This window comes from Stegostoma tigrinum, chromosome 21, assembly GCF_030684315.1.
Source record: "Stegostoma tigrinum isolate sSteTig4 chromosome 21, sSteTig4.hap1, whole genome shotgun sequence".
Lineage (NCBI taxonomy): Eukaryota > Metazoa > Chordata > Chondrichthyes > Orectolobiformes > Stegostomatidae > Stegostoma > Stegostoma tigrinum.
Genome location: NC_081374.1, coordinates 54295084 through 54319723, shown reverse-complemented (window position 1 = coordinate 54319723; position 24640 = coordinate 54295084).

Genomic DNA, 24640 nt, shown 5'->3' with positions numbered 1-24640 from the left:
GAACCTTCCAGCTCTGCGAGCAAACTCACATCCAGAACCTCAACCTGAGCTACAAATCTTCTCAAAACCTGCGAGGTAAGAAGGTATATGAAGGGGGTAGTTATTACAAGGATAATGTGTGTTAGGAGTTTCGTTGTGTCAGGAAAAGTTGTTGTGTCAGGGACTAGTCCTGTCAGAGCAGTTGTCATGTCAGGGGTATTTGTGCCAGAGGGTTAGATGTAATCAGGGAGGTCAACATATCATAGACAGTCATGTCATGGGACCGGTTGGAGATGTCGAGGGTCAGACATGTCGAGGAACTTCTGAGTCAGGATGCAGACATGTTGGAGGTGGTCGTGTTCGGGGGCAGTCATGTTAGGGCTGTTCGTCATGTGGATGGTCACTGTGGTGGGGGCAGGGGTGTTAGTCCTGTTGGGGCATTGTCAGTTCAGCGGGTAGTTGCGATGGGGGTTAGTTATTTTGCAATTGAATTTGTGTTGGGAAGTAGTCATGTTAGGGGCAGTTGTGTTGGGGGACAGTCATGTTCAGGGTAGCTGTGACAGTGCAGTCCTTTCGGGGGCAAGTAGTGTCAGGGGCAATTCATGTGAGAGTTATTTTTTAAGGGCGCAGTGGTGTCAAGTGGCAGATGTGTCAGGACAGAGACATGTCAGGGGTTAGTCATATCAGGGGCAGTTATGTCAGTTTTTGTGTGTTCACGGTTCGTGTGTCAGGTAGTAGTTGTGTCGGGGTTAGTGTGTCAGGGGGTAGTTATGTCGGGTTAGCTGTGATGGATTAGGCTTGTTGGGGAGCAGTCGTGTCGGGGGAATGTGGGTTGGGTTTGACATTTTCTGGGGTAGCTGTGTCAGGGATGACCGTGTCAGAGGTTCGTTGAGTCAGCAGTTTGTTGTATCAGAAGTACATTGTATCAGAGGTTAGTTGTAACAGATGGCAGTTATTCAGCGGTGAAATCGATCTTTCAATCATTGAATGACCAGGGTGCATTAACAGCCAAGTAGAAGAATCATACAAGCAGCCCAGACCCGTTCTTGAGACACAACAGTTCCCACAATGTTGCATGTAACCCAACCAAAACCTAAAAAAAGATTCCTCCTCTGCAACTGACGGCTGGAGTCTATTACACACACTAACCCGGTATAGCAAGCTGACAGCACCAAGCCACTCCAGGTTGCAATTCCTTCCCAAGGAGCTGCTCCCATGCCAGGAGTGGGGCTAGAAGTGGGACTGCTCCTCGTTCTTTGCCTCCTATTTAGAAGGGTTTCATTCCTGGAACACCAGCTTCTGTAACAGCCCAAAACACTCAAACTCTACCTGTCCATTGTCACTGTATGACAAAATGTAAATTTCGCATTGTACTGACGAATGATCATCGAATATTGCATTGTTGGAACTGAGGACTGCAGGGCGCACATTATTAACAGGGTCACCATGGATCGGAATGAATCTCACTGTGTCTTTTCCAACTCAGGGATTCAGACAGCTGTCTCACAAACTGCTTTGAAAATGTCATAACGTATATGAATTGGGTCTGGCGAAGGACTCGAAGTCAAACAGAGATAGATGAAACAAAGACAGAGATAATGGGAACTGCAGATGCTGGAGAATTCCAAGATAATAAAATGTGAGGCTGGATGAACACAGCAGGCCAAGCAGCATCTCAGGAGCACAAAAGCTGACGTTTCGGGCCTAGACCCTTCATCAGAGAGGGGGATGGGGGGAGGGAACTGGAATAAATAGGGAGAGAGGGGGAGGCGGACCGAAGATGGAGAGTAAAGAAGATAGGTGGAGAGAGTGTAGGTGGGGAGGTAGGGAGGGGATAGGTCAGTCCAGGGAAGATGGACAGGTCAAGGAGGTGGGATGAGGTTAGTAGGTAGCTGGGGGTGCGGCTTGGGGTGGGAGGAAGGGATGGGTGAGAGGAAGAACCGGTTAGGGAGGCAGAGGCAGGTTGGACTGGTTTTGGGATGCAGTGGGTGGGGGGGAAGAGCTGGGCTGGTTGTGTGGTGCAGTGGGGGGAGGGGACGAACTGAGCTGGTTTAGGGATGCAGTAGGAGAAGGGGAGATTTTGAAACTGGTGATGTCCACATTGATACCATATGGCTGCAGGGTTCCCAGGCGGAATATGAGTTGCTGTTCCTGCAACCTTCGGGTGGCATCATTGTGGCACTGCAGGAGGCCCATGATGGACATGTCATCTAGAGAATGGGAGGGGGAGTGGAAATGGTTTGCGACTGGGAGGTGCAGTTGTTTGTTGCGGACTGAGCGGAGGTGTTCTGCAAAGCGGTCCCCAAGCCTCCGCTTGGTTTCCCCAATGTAGAGGAAGCCGCACTGGGTACAGTGGATGCAGTATACCACATAGACTTTGTTGGAAAAGCTCAGCAGATCTGGCAGCATCTATGAAGAGAAAATCAGAGGCGTTTTCTGAGGAAGTGTCACAGGACCCAAAATGTTCAATCAGATTTTCTCTTCACAGATTCTGACCAGACCTGCTGAGCTTTTCCAATAAGTTCTGTTTTTATTCCTGATTTACAGAATCCACAGTTCTTTTGGTTTTTCGAGATAGAGGAGATAGAGGAAACCAGCTGTGAAACAGTGATAATAAATTTTCGCAGGAGACCTACACCATCAAACCAGCACAGGTGGCAGCAGGCACTGTACTTGGGAAAGCAAAACCTCCTCAAGACAAGGCTTATTGGCAGCAATCCCAAAAATAGAAGAGTCACTGGGCTCAAGACGTGAACTCATTTGTCTCTCTCCTACTTTGAAATCAAGAGATAGCCACCACCAGAATGCTCTCTGGCCAGAATCAATTGGAACAGTGCCAACTGCAAACAGGAGTGTGCAATCCCTGTGACATCTCTATGGAATGGTAAAGGGATATGGAAGGCACTTTACATGTCACCCTCCCCATCCCCAGCCAAGTTTCGAGTCAAAAATTTACATGGAACTGGTACAAGCATGTTCCCCCATCCCTTACTCCCTGTTCTTGCCCGAGTGCCCACCAGTAGTTAAAATACCCGCATTCTACCCAATTGTAAACTCAGGTTGCTACAACGCTTTCCCCTAATCTTCCACATGACACCCCCACCCCAGTGCATGACTCTGAGGTCAGGACAGAAGACAAAAACAGGCTGTTCCGGCAAAGCAAGGGCACTGGAGCAGTGGCTGACACTTCCATGACACTGCTCTGCCATCTCTGTATATTAATGGGTCAGTATCATCTCTCTCTCTCTCTTTGACTCTCTCTCACACACACACACAGACACACAAATCCAACTTAAACACCACTTTCTGAATCAAAAACAGAAACAATAACCATTCTGATGAAGGGTAACTGGACACAAAACATTGACTCTTTTTTACATGTCATGGAACATAGAACTGTACAGCATGGAACGGGCCCATTGGCATTCGGCACTCCGAACACTTGGTGTTAAAATCCTGACTCTCACATTTTCTTTGAATAATCCGCAATGTCACTGTAAACGCATGGCCCGAATTTTAGTCATTTCAATTCTGGGAAAAAGATTCTGGCTGTCATCTAATGTATCTCATCAATTTATAGGCTTGTGTCAAAACTCCCGTCAGACTCTGCTGCTCCAGAGACAAGAACTGAGTTTTTGTCACCACACCTTATATCTCATAGCCTCTCATCCAGGCAGCATTCTAGTAAACCTCTTGTGCACCCTCTCCAAAACCTCCACATCCGTTCTGTCATGTGGTGACCACAATTGAACAAAATACGCAAAGCGCTGCCCAATCAAAGTCTGACGAAGCTACAATATGATATCCTGACCCACAAAGACAATCATGACACACACGTTCTTTGCCATCCTATTGTAGCAGCCTCCTGTGGGCAAAAACACAGATTGCCAACTTGGCTGAGCAGCAAGGAATGCTGGGTACATTGGCCAAGTGAAACTCTGAAATCACAAAACCCACACACCAGGCACAGTGCAAACACAGCAGCAAGGTAACAGGTAGTCTGCACAGACACCCCCAATAACTTATCCACTGAACAAAGGGCAGCCCAGACAGAAAGGCACCGGGTCATGCTGCACAAAGAAACCTGACAGCAGCATGCCATCAAAATGATTTTGTTTCAAACGATTAAGGGTTCTCACCCTGATTGGTGAGAAATACAGAACCTTCGAGAAACACATTTAAAATGTATAAAAACAGAGTTCACCTGCTGACCGCTCTGTTGGAATTGTTCTTGTAATCGCCTGAGGCCCACCGAGAAGACCAGAATGCAAAGAGGCAGAGACCAGCTGAGCATCAAGAGAGAGGGAGAGAGGGAGAAAGCAGCTTTGCAGACCCAGAGACAGAGCCACGGAAAAAGTGACTGTGTAAATTTACAAGAGCCTCTGGAAGTATTGTAAACGTAAGAGATAGTATGTTTCATATTGATAATTACTCTAATTTTGTTCTTGATAAACTGGGAATGTTTTACTTTGTTACTGGCTTGTGTTCATATTGATTTACTCGTTTTGGTAATGAGGGACACCTGTGCAAATTCATTCATAACATTCCAGTCATAGTTGTCTGCAATATGTTTAAGGAGGAATCAGACAACGTTATCTCCTGATGTGACCACTTTCAGGGAGCTATAAACTTGAACTCCAAGATCCCTCTGTACATCAATACTGTTCAGGTCTCTGTCATTAACTGTATACTTTTCCTTAACATTTGGTCTCCCTGAGTACAGCACCTCACACTTACATGGATTAAACACCACCTGCCATTTCTCTGCCCATATCTGCAACTAACAACCTTCTACACTATCCACAACTTCACCAATCTGTTATTTCCTTCACAGATGCTGCCAGATCTGCTGAACTTTTCCAGCAACTTTGTTTTTGTTCACTGATCTTCGTCTCATCCGCAAACCTACGTACCCACACATCTCCATCTGCATTTAGACATATCATAAACAGCAGCGGACCCAGTACAGATCCGTACAGAACACCACTAGTCACAGAAACTCCAGCCTGAAAAACAACCCTCCACTTTGACCTGACGAAGGGTCACTTGATCCGAAACATGAACTCTGATTTTTTTTCTTCACAGATGCTGCGAGACCCTGTGAGCTTCTCCCGCAATTTCTGCTTTTTTTTCCCTCCACCACTATCCTTTGTCTTCTGTCGACAAGCCAATTCTGAATCAATGTGGCCAAGTCACCGTGGATCCCAAGCATCTGTATCTTCTAAGTGAGCCTCGCATGAGGGACCTTGTTGAAAGCCTTACCAAAATCCATGTAGACAATATACACTGCTCTACCCTCATCAATCACCTTTATCACCTCCTTGCAAAATCCAATTTAATAAGACATGGCATGCTCTGCAAAAATCCATTCTGACTGTCCCTTACTGTACATTTTTTTTCCGAATGTGTGTAAATCCTGTCCTAAGAAATATCTCCAAGAGCTTCCCAACCACCGAGGTGAGATTCACGGGTCTGTATGTTCCTGGATTATTGCTATTTGTCTTGAAGAGAGGAACAACACTAACTCCTCACCAGTCCCTTGGGACTAGCCACAGCGGCTAGTGAGGGTACAATGATCTTGGCCAAGGGCCCAGCAATTTCCTCTTCAAACTCTCTCAACACCTTGCAGTAGATGCCATTGGGTCTGTTGATTGAGCCCTTAATACTCTTCAAAAGGCCGAATATCATTCTTTTCTTCATCTCACAATGCTCGAGCATATTAGCATGCTCCACACAAAGCTCACTATCATAGAAACCCTACATTGTGGAAACAGGTCCCTTAGCCCAACAAGTCCACCCCGACCCTCAAAGCATCCCGCCCAGATCTATCCCTCTATGACCCAATGAGTCTACATGCTCCTAAACAATACGGGCAATTTAGCACAGCCAATCCATTTAGCCTGCACATTATTGGACTGTGGGAGGAAAACGGAGTGCTCAGAGGAAATACATGCAAGATGGGGAGAATGTGCAAACTACACGCAGACAGTCTCCCAATGTGTGGAATTGAACCCGGGTCCCTGGTACTGTGAGGCAGCAGTGGGAACCACTGAGTCACCATGCCGCACAATCCTCCATATCCTTCTCCTTGTGAAGCACTCATTTATGTTCTCACCCATATCCTCTGTCTCCAAGCACAAGTTCCCTCCTTTATCCTCCAGTGGCCCTACCTTGTCCCGATTTATGTTTTTTTAATGTCTGTTTAGAGTGCCTTAGAATTCCGCACACACTTCCTGCAGAGATACCTTCAGGGACACTCATTTGTTCTCTGATCTCCGACATCAGGCAGGAGGGGCACACCACTGCCTGAACTGCCAGCTTAGCTCCATTTACAAGAAGAAAAGGAATCTGACCTTGCTCACCTTATTCACTGAAACCCAGTATTCACCTGAGGCTGCACTAGTACTAACTTAAATTAAAACATAATCTTTACAAACTGACCAAATACCCTCTGGGCGACAACAAACTTCTTAATAGCCTGTCTCAATATCTGTCTCCACGTGCTTTTGGTTTGAGGAGGGAAGGATGGAAACACTGTAGGAATGCATGGGGCTGACCATGACTTGACACTGGGTTCTTCCTTCACTCCATTGATTAATTGTGGTGACTGTGTTGACGTCTCGCAGAATGCTCCTCAGCGAAGTCTCTCTATTGTCCTCTATTGCCATCTTCCATCTCTCTCTCTCTCTCACACAATCCCTCTCTCCACTGAAGCTGTCACAATACTGACTTCACTCTCAGATGATTTCTGTTTTGATTCAGAATTCCAGGATACTTGGTTCTCATTTTTCCCATCAAGGGGGACATTCTGGCTGCCTCAAATGACAAACCCACCCCTTCCTTAACTGTGAGCACAGAAGGGACACTGTGGGGGGCAGGTCCCCGTGAGCGCGACGGGGCTGCGGGGGGCAGGTCCCCGTGAGCGCGACGGGGCTGCGGGGGGCAGGTCCCCGTGAGCGCGACGGGGCTGCGGGGGGGCAGGTCCCCGTGAGCGCGACGGGCGCAGCCCCGTCGCGCTCACGGGGACCTGCCCCCCGCAGCCCCGTCGCGCTCACGGGGACCTGCCCCCCACAGTGTCCCTTCTGTGCTCAGAGCTTGGTGTGCCTGAGTTCTTCTCAGTTGTTGGCAGTTGTTAGTAGGCAAAGGGTAGATTTGGGTTTAAGGGTGTTGTCACGGCCAAATGAAAGTGACCAGGTGGATGGGCGGTGGGTGAAGACTTGTGATAAGTTCACCCCTGGTGTGACCCAGCCTCCTGCATATGACAGGTGACGGCTGTGACCAGAGCTTCTCCCCTTCCAACTACCATCTTTGGTTCAGATGCATGGCACGTCACATTGGGAATCCAAATGTGCCATGGTCTTGTGAATTGTCGAGGACAAGCTGCTAACGGGGAAGATGAGACTACCGCATAATTGATCCCAGATCCAAACCCGAACCAATGCATCAAAAAAGAAACCCAAGATGAAATCAGAGAGGGATTTAGCCATTCGGCCACTCTCAAACCAACCACATCATTCAATTGGATCATAATCAATCTCGCTCGGGGGGTCTCGACCAGAGAGATGCTGAGAGCTTGAGAAGCTGTGAGATGCGGACTCAGTTTCTGAATCAGGCATCTCCCACTGTGACCGAATTCCAGCTTTCAACCCAAGTATGAACGGATCCATTAAATAGAGGAACTCTGGGGAGAAGATGTGGGAGAATGGGGTTATACTCGTAAGCGAATGCTCCAGTGGGATGGGACCAAATCTCAACATGTCCTTTGGAATGGAATTTGAAGCCTGTGCAGAAATCTGCAACACAAACCAAGCTGCAGGAGCAATGACTATTCAACTAATCCTTCATTGGTGTAAAGAATCCCTCTGATTCTCAGTGCTGCACTGCGGCCAAACAATCATCATGTGTTTCCTTGCCTATCCTCCTGCCCAAGTGCAAGACTCCACACGTACTGGATTGAACAAGTGTTCTTAAGTTCACCTTCAGAGTTCATGAATCTCACTGACCAGATCTGAACTATGCACACCAGCAAATTCCCAGACAGCGTCTCTCTACCGAGGAAGACCGTAACTCCTGTGGTGGATTGAGACACTATTTGTGCCCTTGACAGAATATCACACACCCAAATAATGGATGGATGCTGAATAATGGGAGTTTTAAGGATGGAATCCACAACTGCATTTGAATCTGACTGCTCTCCACAAACGTCAATCTTGCAGCAAACAAGATCAGCATTTTGTCTAAATATTGAGAAGTTGCAGAGCTCTGAGGTGCAGAGAGAACTGGGAGCCCCAGAGCAGAAGCCCAAAAGGCATTGGAGCAGAAAATCGGCCATTCAGCCCAGTGAGACTGCCCCACCATTCAATCATGGCTGACAAGTTTCTCAAACCCATTTTCCAGCTTTCTCTCCATAACCCGTGATCCCCTTGACAATCAAGAACATATCTAACTCTGTCTTAAATATGGTCAATGATTCACGAATCTCTGTATGAAAAAGTTTCTCACAGAGTCCTCAAACATTCCCATTTGGTAAGCCTTTCATTCCTGGAATGAATCTCGAGAACCTGCTCTGGACCCTCTCCAGGTCTGATACATCCTTCCTGAGGTATGAGGCCCAAAATTGTTCACAATAGCCTCAATGTTGTTTGATCAGACCTTTATAAAGCCTCAGAGATACATCCCTGCTTTAAAATTCAAGTCCCCTCCAAATAAATGCTAAAATTGCATTTGCCTTGCTAACTATCGAGCGAACCTGCACGTTCAACTTCACAGACTCCCAAGTCTTTTTGTACTTGAGAGTTCTGAATTTTCTACCCAGTTAGAACTGTCTGTGCCCCCATTCTTCCGACCAAAGTGTACAGCCTCACACTTTCCCATGTTGTATTCCATCTGCCGTTTCTTTGCCCACTCTCCAAACCTGTCAATCCTTCAGCAGCTTCCCCTCCTCTTCAATATTACCTGTTGCTCTTCCTGTCTTTATATCATCAGCAAACTTTGCCAGAATGCCCTCAGTTCCTTCATCAAAATCAACAATGTGTAAAGTGAAAGGTTGTGGACCCGAATGGAATACAACTTGCTACTAGCTGCCATCCTGAGAAAGACCCTTTTATCCCACTCTCTGCTTTCTGCCAGAGAGCCAATCTTCTCTCCATGCTATCAGCTTGCCTGTAACATCATGGGCCCTTGTCTTACACAGCAGACTCCTGTGCAGCACCTCATCAAAGGCCTTCTTGAATTCCAGGTAGAATTGACTCTCCTTGGTCTACCCTGCTTGTTACCTCCCCAAAGAAATCTCAAAGATTTGTCAGACACGACCTCCCCTTGATGAAACCATTTGCTGCATTTTCGCATGCACTTCCAAGTATTCAGAAAGCTCATCCATTTTTCTTCAGAAGCCTCCAGATCTAAACATCAGCTTTCCTGCTCCTCTGATGTTGCCTTGGCCTGCTGTGTGCATCCAGCTCTACACCTTGTTATCTCAAAACTCTCGTCCAACCTGGTTTTGCATTGCATAGAATCTTTTGCAGAGTCCAAGCATCAAAAATGAACAATTATCAGGGGACACAATGCACTGTCAGAGAATACTCACCACTGCTCAACATATTGGATTGAACTAACTGGGAAGTCTGCTGTCACCATCCTGTTCATTGGTGAAAATCACAAATCATATGACACCAGGTCACAATCCAACAGGTTTATTTGAAGACATAAGCTTATTATAAACCTGTTGCTGTATCACCTGGTGTGTTGAGACTTTTGACCCTGTCAATCCCAGTTTGACACTGGCAACTCTCCGTCCTGTTCAAAATGTTCACAAGGATGATCCCAGTATGGACTAATTGGTTATGGAGCACAGATTAAACAGATTACTAGTGTACTCACTGGAGTTTAGAAGAAGAGATGCAATCACATGAAGTGTGTTGACAGTTCGCTGTACAGAAGATGTTTCCCCTTATGGGAGAGTCGAAGAATAAAGGGCATTGTCTCAGAATGAAGGGGAACCAATTGAAGACTGAGATGAGGGGAAATTTCTTCTCTCAGAAGGTCATGAGTCTTTGGAACTCACTGTCACAGAGAGCTGTGGGAGCTGAGCCCTTGTGTACATTTAAGGCTGAAATAGCTTTTAGTAAACAGAGGAATCAAGGCATCAGAGTAAAGGCAGGAGAGTGGACGTGTATACAGGTTTGGGCCCCTAACTTAATGATGAGGGAGACTGGAATATCTGGAGTTAGATGAATTCAGTAATATCCAATAAAATTCCAAAATGCTTCAAGGGATTGACAGTAAGTGCAGGAAGGATATTTCTCCGGCCCTGTGGGTGAGTACATGAGAATCTTCTCAGAACGAAGGACAATCCATTTCGGGCTGAGATGAGGAGGAACCTCTTCACTGACAGGATGATGAATTCTTGAAATGCTGTGTTTCCCGACAACTTGTGGAATCTCCACCATCAAGGCAGAGGTTGGTAGATTTCAAGTTACTAATGACGTCAAGGCACATGGAAATGTACATGAATGGCCATGATTTGGAACTGCGCAGATGGTTTGATAAGGGTGGAGGTGTGGTGGAGGAGGTTCTGTGCTGTCAGTTGAAGGAGGCTAAACAGACCAGACATCTCCTTGCTGTCTGAACAACTGCTCACCACTTTATTTTCATTAGCTCACCCAGTTTATCATGCTTCAGTCTTTGGCTGTCACTACCCCATGGCTTTCAATTTACACACTGACCTGTAATTACATGGTCCATTCACTCACTCTCTTAAACAGACCTCAACATTTGTCATGCTCAGACTCTGGCCCCAAATCCCATTTTACAGCCTATACATTCATTAATGACATCACTCTGTCCTCAGCTAACCTCTGAAATCACCTGGGTAATTTCATCAGCTTACTCTGCCACAGAGGAGATAGGATGGAAAGAGTAACTGTTTGTTTAGTAACTGTCACTAATGTCAGTCCCAATGGATCCTAACTGTGTTGCTGCAGGGTGTACTACATCTACTTATAAGGAGCATTGTTCAATATTTCCTCTCATAGTGTCAGTGGGAGAGACAGCCAAGAGAAAGAGGACAGATCACAGTTTACAATTGGAGAGTAATAGATTAGAATGATGCAACAATGTATTGGAATCTGGCAATGATGGATTGGAACAATACAACACTGGATTGGAATCTAAGAACAAACGATTGGAATGTTACAACAACAGATTGAAATGGATTGACAATGGTTCAAAATGAGAGAACAGTCGATGGGAATGGGAAAACATTGGGAAGGGGTTTCATTGAGATGTTGAATTCTCTTTCTGCTAGTTTTGATCGGATGCCACTGAAATCTCGCATTCGAAAAGTCCTTCGGATTATGCAATTCATTTATTATCCGATTCTTGCTATCGTTGCAGTGCCTGGTCAGTCTTTTGTACTTCTATAAATTGTGGTATTGACGGTGCAACACTGGCTGCTCTTATTCTCTTTCCACTGTGCTGTTCATTCTGCCAATCATTGACAAGGGCATTACCGCACTTGAAGTTTACTCTCTCATGTTTAGTGCTTCTTGCTTTCCTCAAGGCCCGGCTGTTAGGTCTGTAATTCTGGCTATCTTAGTGTCTCATTGAGCGCTCACTGACTCAGTGTCCATCCCTCCACTGACCTCATGTCTATGTGGTTGAGGTATTTGATTGAATGATACGAGAAACCTTGCTTGCATTTTCAAACAACATTGTTTGACTGTTGGTTCCATCGCGTGCTTACATGAGGGTAGCATCTTTTAGATCTTAACCATTTCCAAAATTCATGAACAGACAATTCAAGCTAAGTTTCTGTGATTTCCATTATTGTGGCAAAATGTATTGCAACAGTCATGTACACTTCAGTTAACAGCAACTTTTATCATATCATATATTTTCATTGCATCGTCAATTTATGGAATAACAGTCATGAGATCCACCAAATAAACTGAACACTGATGCAAACATTTGTGACAGCAGCAGATACAAAATTCCATTTGCCCATTTCAAACAGTGCTCAACAAAGCTGTTAACATTGTTCCAAGCAGAAACTCTAACTTCATTGTTTGCTTTCCTCACAGTCAACGGAGTAACAATTGTGATCCTGTCCCAGGAAAAGTGTGGTCTCTCCCGATGTGTCTCTCACTACCTGGTAGCCATGGCAATCGCAGATCTCCTGGTCATTACCATTGACCTCATATTGCGACACATTCCATTTGTCTATTTGGAAGAGCGTCATTGCTTAGAAGGTATCCCTGTGTGTAATATCCACGCTGTCCTGCTTTATGCAGCCACTGACTGTTCTGTTTGGTTCACCGTCACTTTCACCTTTGATCGATTTGTAGCCATTTGTTGTCCAAATCTGAGAAGTAAATATTGCAATGTGAAAACAGCAGCCGTGGTTCTGGCAACAGTGACTGGACTGAGTTGTTTGAAGAACATTTTCTGGTATTTTATGCTTACTGATAAGTATCATAACAAGAGCAGACCCTGGTTTTGTTGGGTCAAATGGGATGTGAGGTTTTCTCCAGTTTGGGGAGCAATTGAGTTCTGTCATTACATACTAACACCAGGAGTTGCCTTTATTCTCATTCTGCTTCTCAATGTTTTAACAGTTAGACACATTGCAGTGACCAGCAGATCCCGCAGGAGACTCCATCAGCAGAGCAACAGAAAGAGCACCAAAGACCCAGAGATGAAGAGTCGAAAGAATTCCATCATTTTATTATTTCTGATCTCAGGGAATTTCATTCTGTTATGGTCAGTATCAATGGTGTATTCCATAAATTGGAGAATGAAATTTTTGGGATATGACGCTGTACACCTGCCCCTTTTTATAATGGAACTGGGCTACATGCTCCAGATGCTGAGCTGCACAAACACTGTGATTTATGTCATCACACATCCTAAGTTCAGAGACCATTGGAAGAATATCATGTACTATCCCTTTACTCCAATTGTGAAATGTATGAAACATTGAGACTGACTGAAGAATTACATCATCAGCAATCAATGTTGCATGCGTTTCTGTCTCATCCACAGTCCTGGTGCCTTATTAATAGACATCATTGAAAGAAGATGATATCTCCAGGACCTTTGCTCTGTGATTTTTCCTGCCTAATTTGACAGCCTGTGCACCTGTGCCAGGACACTGTTTATCTGCATCTCAATCCAAGTGTGGGTGTGTGGCTGTGCATGTGTAGAAGCATCAGATAGATAGATAGAGGAACAGGTTCACTAACAGACTCACTACTCAAGAGTGATCACAACATGATGAAATGCTGTCCACTTTGAGGGTGATAAACATGGTACCGACCTTGGTCTTTAAACTTAATTAAAAGAAATACAAACCTGGGGAAGCACGGTTGGTTCTGGAGTACAGCAAAAACAGGATGTGAAATGCTAACGCGGTTCCTCAGAAGCTTTAGAATTTTCAGGAGGCATTTCATACTTTTCAAAAAGTATGCTTTTCATTGAGACACACTTCAAGGAGAAGGGGATACCATTCTTTACTAACTACAGATGTTAAGGATTGTACCCAGGTGAATGAAACTGGTCAATGTTGTGAGACTGACTGGGAGAAGTTTGGATTTCTATGAACTGTTGTTGGATGATCTTTTGAAAGAGAGGGAGAAAGTGAAATAAAAAATCAAAGTCATCAAGAACTTCTCTTTCTGCAAGGGTAGCATAAAGGATATAGGCAGCTGAAGGAAATATTCATCCCTGAGTGAATGGAATTCAGTAATTAACAATGATAAAGGAGGGAATGGTAAAGACATTGACGAATATTTTCGATCTCTCTCTGTAGATGACGGCATAACCAATGCCCAAAATGACAGGAAATCAGCGCGGAATGAACAGGGACTGAAAATGATTCTTATTGTTCAGTTACTGGGAAATAGCAAGAACTGCTGATGCAGGAACTTAGAGATGACATGGTGTTGACCTGGAAGAACACAGCAGGTCAGGCAACATTAGAGGGTGCAGGGAGGTTGACTTTTTGGATCAGGGCCCTTCCTCAGGACTGTGGAGGGGGAAAGCACCTCAGAAATACGTGCGCTGGTCTGTGGTTGGGGGAAGATAGTTGAAGTAGTGATAGGTGGATGCAGGAAGGGATTGTAGAGATTGGTCAATGGGAAGGGTCGACACAATGGACCAATTTGCAGGATGTACAGGTTAATCCCTGTTCGAAATGGAATGATTGTTCGGGGCCATGGATGGAGTTGAGCGAGAAGGTGACGGGGGAAGTGTAGCATTTCCTGCATTTGCAGCGAAAGGATTCGGGCTTAGGGGGGCTACCGGGGAGTGTGGAATGTACAAAGGAAACGTGGAGAGAACAGTCCCTGCAGAAACAGCTCAACTGCATCTTCTGCATTTCCTGCACTTCTACTCTCAAACCCTGTCCCCAACAGCAACAAGGATAGAGGCCCCTGGTCATTGCAATTCCCCCTACCAACATCTGAATCCAACACATCCTCCACCACTTTCACCACTTGCAATCAGACCCAACTACCAAAGAGAAATTTCCCTCCCCATCCCTAATAGGCTTTTCATCGGGACTGCTCTCTCCACTAATAACTCGTCCACTCCACTCCCCACCCGGCAACCGCAGGAACTGCGACACCACCCCTACAGCTCCACTCTCATCCCCATCCAAAACACTAAACAATCATTCTGTATCTGCTAGGGATTCAACTGAACCTCCTCCAATCTAGTCTGCTGCATCGGTTACTCCCAAAGTGGTCTCTTCGATGTGGAGAGACCAAGTGCAGACTCAGTAAATGATTTGTAGACCATCTCTGCTCTGTACGCTCCAATCCACACCACCTTCCTGTTGCCAGCCATTTCAACTCCCCTCTGCGCTCCCTTGGACTCACCTCCAACCTGGGCCTCCTTCAATTTCACAATGAGGCCACATGAACATTGGAGAAACAATACCATATATTGCAGTTGGGAATCTTACAGCCTCTTGGCCTCAACATAGAATTCATTGACTTCAAACTCACCCCATGTCTCTCCCACACTCTTATCCCCATCTCCTTGACCAGATACAACCATCTTCCTTCTCAGCTTTCAGCCCCACCCTTCCCATTGACCAGCCTCCACAATCCCCAACCTGCATCCACCAGTCACCACCCGACTTATCTTCCCCATAAACCACCCCCTCCCTCTATTTATTTCTGAGCTCCTTTCCCCCTAGCCAGTCGCGATGAATAGTCCCAATCCAAAATGTTGACTTTCCTGCTCCTCTGATGCTCCCTGACCTGCTGTGTTCCTCCAGGCCCACACTGCATTGCTATCATTATGATTCATGAAGGAAATGTATTGTATTGTAGTGTAGAACATGTACTGCAAGGGCGTTGAGGTAAAGCAGGAGATTAACACTCTGCAATGATACTCTCTTGAGCAACCAATGCAGATAAGATGATCCAAATAACTCCATCTGCTGCAGCAATTCTGTGATTCTATCAGGAAAACAAAACAGGCTGAAGAATGATCTGTTCCTTACACCTGACTCTTTGCTTTCTAGGATCCTGAAATAAGTGACAGCTTATGAGTGCCAGGCTTAATCAATTGGGCCAGTGGGCTGAGGAGTGGCAAATAGAGCTCAGTTTAGATGAATGCAAGGTGTTGCATTTTAGTGAATCACAACAGGGCAGGGCTTTCATCATCAATGGGAGTGTCCTGAGGCTTGTTATAGAATGAAGAGATCAAAGGGGACAAGTTCATAGCTCCTTGAAAATACAGTCATAATTCGAGAGGGTGATGAGAATTGATTGCACATGCAGTGTATCATTGGTCAGAGCATTGATTATAGCAGTTTGGATGTTTTGTTGTAGCTGTACAATGTGTTGATGAGACAACAGTTGGACTACTCCATGTAGATCTGGTCACTTTATGACAGAAACAATGCTGACAGAAGTTTGAGTTGTAAGAAGAATTGTAATAGCTGGGACTTCTTTCCCTGGAGCTCAGGAGACTCAGGGGTGACCATATAGATCCCTATGAAATGATGACAGGCATAGATAAGGGAGATAAGAGACAGGTTTTCACCATGGGAGGGGAGTTAAAACTGGAGAAGTATCGGTTGAACATCAAAGGAGTGAGGGTCCAGTGAACCAGTTTCTCTTAACACACAAAAAGTGGTGAGTTCCTGGAATGGACTGCCAGAGGTCGTGGAGAGGCAGAAAATAAAGTCGTCAGATGCTGGAAGCCAATTCTACAGGTGTGAGCCCGGAAAAGCGCAGCAGGTCAGACAGCATCACTAGAGCAGGAAAGTCATTGTTTGGGTCAAATTCTTTCGTCAGAACTGGGGAGGAGGACAGGAGCCCAGAAGTAAATAAAGAGCATTGCGTCGCCCTGGGGTAGGGTAGGGGAGATGATGATAGGTGAATGCAGGGTGGGGGTTTGTTATGATTTGTCCATGGGAAGGCTGGAGTGGATAGTTTAGTTGGAAGATCAACAGCTTAGGTCAGGTCAGGGAGGTCAGGAGGAGGTGGAGGGTTGGACATGCATACAGGCTGGGTCTGGATGGACTTTGAAGATGGTGAAGTCAGTATTGAGGCTATGAGGCTGTAAGGTCCCAAGGTGAAATATCAGGTGTTGTTCCTCCAGTTTACGTTTAGCCTCAGTCTGACAGTGGACGAGGCCAAGGATGGGCATGTAGCCAGGGGAGTGGGAGAGGAATTAAAATGAATGGAAACTGGGAGGTCAGGTTGTTTAATGCGTACAGAATGCCAATTGGCCCCAAATCTGTGTTTTGTCTCCCTGATATAGAGGAGACCACATCAGGAACAATGCATACAATAGGTTTAATTTAAAGGGGTAATCAGAGCAGGGGAGCTTAAAACTGTGGTATTTTCCTTGTGATCTATTTGGGAAGTGGGCTCCTTTCCCATTCCCGGCACTGGGAATGAATAGGAACTGTTTCCAGTTACAACTCCTGGATTTTGGAACGAGTGTGGCAGATGGGAATTCTATGGAGCATCTGCAAAGCTGAGACAGTCGTGGATGATACATCTCGTGAGGTGGTCACATCTCAGGCCGAGAGTCCAGGAATAGAATGGGTGACCATCACGTAGAGTTAGAGGGCTCAGAATACAATACAGGAATCCCCTGTGGCCATTCCCCTGAGAAACAGATATGACACATCAGATACTGCTGTGGGCAATGGTCTCTCAGTGGGAAGAAGCAACAGCCAACTTCAAGACGCCACCACTGGTTCGGCTGCACATGTGAACAGCAAAGCCTGAGGAAATACAATAGTTGTTCAATTGTAAGAGGAACAGGTAGGCTGTGGCTGCAGACCAGACTCCAGGATAGCGTGATGTCTCGATTGCATGAGGGGCAAAGGATGTTTCAGAGTGTCTACATGAGGGGGAGGGTGAACAACCAGTGGCCATGATGCACGTTGGTGCCAACGACATGGGAACGTGAAATGGGAGAAAGTCCTAATAGCAGACAAAAGGGTGATAGAAAGCAAGCTAATAAGTAGGACTTTAAAGGTAGACATTTCAGGATTGTGACCAGTGCAATGTGCTCGTCAGGGAGGAGATAACAGGGTGTAACAGATGAACATGGGGCGAAAGAAATGCACTGAGGAGGCAGTTTTCAAATTTCTGACGGAGGTGGGACAAGGACAAACTGGACTGGTTTCACCTGGTTAGGCCCAGGGAGTGTACCCTATGCCCCAAATACGAGAGCGGTATCGTGCTATCTTGGAGTCTGGTCTGCAGCCACAGATGCCAGTGGGGGAATATGAGTGTGAGTGGTTGGGAAGGATTTAGTTTAAATTGGCAGGAAGTGGGAAGCTATGCAGGGAGTCAGGGAAGTAGAGTTAAGGCAAAGAGAAATTGACAAAATAATGAATAAGAGGCACAATAGGCAGAGGGACAGAATCAAACAAGGACACAGTAAAAAATAGTGGGAAGTGGTCAAGGAATGTGAAAAAAACAAGCCTTAAGGAATTCAAAATGAAGTGGATGAATCAATCACGATAACGGCTGTGATATCATTGGAATTATAAAAAACATGGCTGCAAGGGGACCAGAGCTGATAACTGACCATTCAATAGTATTCAGTATTTGGGAAGGACTGCCAAAATAGAAAAGGCGGTGGAGCTGAATTACTGGTTAGAGATGATACAAACACAATACTGAGGAAAATTATCAGGTGAGACAATGTACAATATGGAAAAAAGTGAAAGATACCAAGGCAACCTTACAGTCCAATGGGTAAAACTGGGAGATATCAAGTGGCAAAAGACATTGATATCGAGACCACCAAAGTGCAGTCTCTCTGATACGTCAGCTTTTGTGCTCCTGAGGTGCTGCTTGGCCTGCTGTGTTCATCCAGCTTCACCCTTTGTTATCTTGGAATCTCCAGCATCTGCAGTTCCTATTATCTCTGACCAAAGTGCAGTGGTCATTTTGGGAGTGGTATTAAATAGAAAACTAGAACTGCATGCACTAAAGGAATAGTTGTAACCATGGGTGGCATTAATCTGTATGTAGTTTGGGAAAATAAAATTAATCACAATTGTGTACACAGGATGATTTTCAGGACCAACACATTGATGAAAAAATGAGGACTTAGCCTGGGTGTTACGCAGTGAGAAAGGAATAACTGGTAATGTAATTCTCGGGGGTCCTTAGGGATGCGACTGTAAGGATTGAGAGTGAAGTTGTTGATTCTGAGACAAGAATCCTGAATCCTGAGAAGTGAAACTATGATGGTACATGGTGTGAGTTGGCTATGATGTATTGGGCAATGTCACAAAAAGGAATGACAGTGGACAGGCAATGGTGAGCATTTAAGGAGAGAATGGGTGAACTACAAAAATGATGTGTCTCTGTCTGGAACAAAAATTCAAAAAGAGGGTAAAATCATGGTCTAAAGGGAAGTTGGTGATAGCATGAGATGGAGAATAATAGCATACAAATTGATATTAAAAACACTATACCTCAGTGTTGGGAAAATTTAGAAGTCAGCAAAACTGGATAAAAAGTGTGATTATGAAGCTGGAAATCGAGTATGAGAGTAACATTGTTGAGAACCTCATAGCAGAGTGTGTACAGAGAAAATGTTTGGGGTCCTCTCTTCTGCATACTGAATGAACCCCCATTTGCATTCAGCAGAAATACATCAGCAAAAGCTATCTGCCAAAGGAATGCAGCGAGTTCAACTGGAATTTTTCATACAGTCTATCCATCTGAGGAGCTTCCTGGACCCCTCCAGAAGCGACCACCCCCGCCTCTGAGTTAGAAACCTACTTGCAAAATAGTCAGCTGGGGAATGTGAGGGTGATTGCAAACTGCTGTAACACCCAAATGAGCACCTTTTTCGGGCACCTTCCCCAATCCCTGACCCAAGCCTGCTGGCAGGTCACTGGTGGACAAAGATGAACAGGTAACATTCAAAGCTGTATCTCCTCTCGAGTCTGGCCGAGCAGCACCTTCTTATGATGCTGGAGAAATTCTTGCTCTATCCCTTTGGATGGTTGGCTTCTTGCGTTTCAGTCCTTTGGTCAACACAAATTTAGAGAATGCCCCAAACATGATGAAAAGTTTCACCTCAAGGAAGTACCTCTGTCAGGTAAGAAGGCATACGAAGTGGGTAGTTATTGCAGGGGTAATGTGTGTTAGGAGCATCATTGCGTCAAGAAAGTTGTTGTGTCAGGGACGAGTCCTGTCAGAGCAGTTATCATGTCAGGGGTAGTTGTGCCAGAGGGGTAGATGTAAACAGGGAGTTCAACATATCATGGACAGTCATGTAATGGGAGCAGTTGATGATGTCAGGGAATAGACATGTCAACATGTTACTGACTTGTGTTCATATTGATTTACTCGCTTTGGTACTGTGGGACACCTGTGCAAATTCATTCATAACATTCTCGTCATAATTGTCTGCAAAATGTTTAACGAGGAATCAGACAACACTATCTACTTCTGTGACCACTTTCAGGGATCTGTAAGCTTGATCCCAAATATCAATCTGGACATCAATACTGTTCAGGTCTCTGTCATTAGCTGTATACTGTTGCTTAACAATTTAATATCCCAACTGCAGCACCTCACATTTACATGGATTAAACTCTATCTACCATTTCTCTGCCCATATCTGTAAGTAACCAACTTGTACTCCAGAACTCCAATGTGTGTTTATTCCTTCACAGATGCTGCCAGACCTGTTGACCTTTTCAAGCAACTTTGTTTTTGTCCACTGATCTTTGTCAGCTCCGCAAACTTAATAACCACACATCTCCGTCTACATCCAAGTCATTTAGATATCTCATAAACTGAAGAGTACCTATTTCTGAAGAAGGATCTCGGCCCGAAACGTCAACCTTCCTGCTCCTCTGATGCTGTTTGGCCTGGTATCCAGCTCTACACCTTATTATCTCAGCCTCTCCAGCTTCTGCAGTTCCTACTGTCTCTGAAACAATTTTAACGCCTCTGCGAAGCCTCTTCTCAGGATGCCTTCCCTGAAGAAGTTACCCTCCTCCCTTCGGCATTTCAGGTGAAGGGTTGAGGCCCGATACATCAGCCTTCCTGCTCCTCTGATTCTGCTTGGCCTGCTGCGTCCATCAAGCTCTACACCTTGTTACCCCAGTACCCAGTACAGATCCCTGCAGAACACTCCTTGTCACACACTTCCAGCTGGAAAACAGCCCTCCACCATTACCGAAGGATGGGTCACCGGACCGTAACATTAATCTGAGCTTTTCATCACGGATGCTGCAAAACACGTTGAGGTTTTCCAACGACTTCTGTTTCTGTTTGTCCACCATTTCTCTATGTCTTCTGTGGACAAGCCAATTCAGAATCCACGTGGATCCCATGCATCTGTACCTTCTGGATGAGCCTACCAAATGCCAAAAGCCTTACTAAAATCCATGTGGACAATATGCACTGCTCTACCCTCATCAATCACCTTTGTCACCTCCTCGCAAAATTCAACCAAGTTAATAAGACATGATGTGCATTGCAGAAAGCCATGCTGACCGTCCCTAACTGGCCATGTTTTTCCAAATGTGTGTAAATCCTATCCTATTCTAAAAATTATCTCCAAGACCTTCCCAGCAACCAGCGTGAGACTCACTGGTCTGTATGTTCCTGGATTATCCCGATTTGTCTTGAAGAGAGGAACAACATTAACTTCTCACCAGTCCCTTGGGGCCTCTCCAGTGCCTCGCAAGGACAAAAGATCTTGGTCAAGGCCCCCGCAACCTTCTCTTTTAACTCATTCAACAACTTGGGACAGATGCCATTGGGTCCAAGAGACTCATTACTCTTCAAAAGGCCCAACACCACTTCTTTCTTCCTTGCAGAATGCCCAAGCATATTAGCATGCTGCACACAAAGCTCAGTATCATAGGTAGAATCCCTCCATTGTGGAAACAGGCCCTTTGACCCTATAATCCACACTGACACTTAAAGCATCCCACCCAGATCTATCCCCCTATAACCCATCTAATCTACACATCCTTAAACACTATGCACAATTTGGCTTGGTCAATCCATCTTGCCTGCACATCTTTGGCCTGTGGGATGAAACCGGAGCACACGGAGGAAACCGATGCTGACACAGGGGGAATGTGCACACTCCATGTAGACACGCGCACAAAATGGAATCAAACTCGTGTCCCTGGCACTGTGAGGCAGCAGTGCTAACCGCTGAGCCACCATGCCGCACTATTGCCCGTATCCTTCTCTTGGGTGAATCCTGACACAAAGTACTCATTTAGAACAAAGACCAAAGAAGATTATAGCACGGAAACAGCCCTTCAGCCCTCCAAGCCTGCACCGATCCACATCCTTTGTCTAAACCTGTCGCCTATTTTCCCAGGATCTATATTTCTCTGCTCCCTGCCCATTCATGTATCTGTCTAGATACATCTTAAATGACGCTATCATGCCCACCTCCGCTTGCAATGTGTTCCAGGCACCTACCACCCTTTGCGTAAAGAACTTTCCACTCATACCTGTCTTAAACAATTCCCTTAATCTTGAAATCGTGAACCCTAATAACTGAGTCCCCGACTCTCGGAAAAAGCATCTTGCTATACACCCTGTCTATTTCTCTGATGATTCTGTCGACCTCAATCAGTTCCCCTTTCAAACTGCATCTTTCTAATGTAAATGATCCTAATCTACTCAACCTCCCTTCATAGCTGGTGCCCTTCATACCAGGCAACATCCTGGTGAACCTCCTCTGCACCCTCTCCAAAGCATCCACCTCTGTTTGGTAATGTGGCAACCAGAACTGTATGCAGTATTCCAAATGTGGTCAAACCAAAGTGATACAACTGTAACATGACCTGCAAACTCTTGTACTCAATGACATGTCTGATGAATGAAAGCATGCTGTATGCCTTCTTGACCACTCTATCCACCTGTGTTGCCACCTTCAGAGTACAATGGACCTGAACACCCAGATCTCTCTGTGCAGCAATTTTCCCCAGGGCTTTTCCATTTAACACATAGTTCAGACTCGATATTGATCTTCCAAACTGCATCACTCACATTTGCCTGGATTGAACTCCATCTGCCATTTCTCAGCCCAAATCTCCAATCTATTGACATTCTGCTGCATTCTCCGACAGTTCCCTTTACTCTCTGCTACTCCACCAATCTTAGTGTTATCTGCAAACTTGCTAATCTGACCATCTGTACCTTCCTCCAGATCACTTATGTATATCACAAACAACAGTGGTCCCAACACAGATCCCCATGGAACACCACTGGTCACAGTTCTCCATTTTGAGAAACTCCCTTCCACTACAACTCTCTGTCTCCTATTACCCAGCCAGTTCTCTATCCATCGAGCTAGTACACCCTGGACACCATGCGACTTCACTTTCTCCATCAGCCTACCATGGGTAAACTTACTAAACATCTGACTGAAGTCCATGTATATGACATCTGCAGCCCTTCCCTTATCCATCAACTTTGTCACTTCCTCAAAGAATTCCAACAAGTTGATAAGACATGGCCTTCCCTGCACAAAACCATGCTGCCTATCACTGAAATGCTGATTTTCTTCCAAATGTAAACAGATCCTATCCCTCAGTATCTTCTCCAGAAGTTTCCCCACCACTGATGTCAGGCTCACCGTCCTATAATTACCTGGGTTATCCTTGCAACGCTTCTTAAACAAGGGGACTACATTAGCAACTCTCCAGTCCTCCGGGACCTCACCCGTGCTCAACGATGCTGCAAAGTTATCTGTTAAAGCCCCAGCTCTCTCTCGCTTCCCTCAGTAATCTGTAATAGATCTTATCCAGATGTGGGGACTTGCCCACCCTAATGCCTTTTAGAATATCCAACACTTACCCCCTCCTGATGCTGATTTGTCCTCGAGTAATCAAACATCTACCCCGAACCTCAACATCCGTCACGTCCCTCTCCTCGGTGAATACTGACACAAAGTACTCATTAAGAATCTCATTCAATTTCTCTGACTCCTCACATAACTTCCCTCCTTTTCCCTGACTGGGCCAACCTTTTCTCCAGTTACCCTCTTGCTCTTTACTTCCGAATCAGAGGCTTTGGGATTTTCCTTAACCCTGTTTTCTAAAAGTATCTCATGACCCCTTTTAGCCCTCTTGATTCCTCATTTCAGATTGCTCCTACTTTCCCGATATTTTTCTAAAACATCTGCTTTCAGTCACCTAGACCTTATGTATGCTTCCTTTTGACTCTTTGCTGATCTCACAATTTCACCTATTCCCGAATCTTGCCCTTTCTTTCCCTCATTTTCACAGGGACATGTTGTCCTGCACTCTAATCAACCTCTCTTTAAAAACCTTTCACATATCAAGTGTGGATTTACCCTCAAACAGCTGCTCCGAATCCACAATCCCCAGCTCCTGTTGAATCTTGCTGTAGTTGGCTTTCCCCCAATTTAGCACTCTTCCTTTAGGACCACTCTCGTCCTTGTCCATGAGTATTCTAAGACTTAGGTAATTGTGATCACTATTTCCAAAGTAATCCGCGACTGAAACTTCAAACACCTGGCCAGGCCCCTTCCCAAACTAGACTATTTACAGACCGCTCCATAAAACCCTCCTGGATGCTTCTTACAAATTCTGCTCTATATAAACCCCTGACACTAAGTGAATCCCAGTCAATGTTGGGAAAGTTCAAATCTCCTATCACCCCCACCCTGTTGCTCCTACATCTTTTCATAATCTGTCTACGTCTCTATCTCATGCTCGCTGTTGGGAGGCCTGCAGTAGAGCCCCAACATTGTTACCGCACCCTTCCTACATCTGAGATTTGCCCATATTGCCTCACTGTTCGAGTCCTCCATAGTGCCTTCCTTCAGCACAGCTGTGATATCCTCTTTGAACAGTAATGCAAATCCTCCCCCACTTTTACCTCCCTCACTATCCTGCCTGAAACCTCGATATCCCAGGATATTTAGTTACCAATCTTGCCCTTCCCTCAACCAAGTCTTAGTAATAGCAATAACATCATACTCCCAGGTACTAATCCAGGCCCTAAATTCATCTGCCTTACCTACTACACTTCTCGCATTAAAATGAATACATCTCAGCTGTCCCTTTGCGCTCATCATCTGCTCTCTGCCGACTCTTCCCCTTCGTCACACTGACTTCATTATCGAGTTCCTTACAGGCTTCAGTTCCGACTTCCTTACT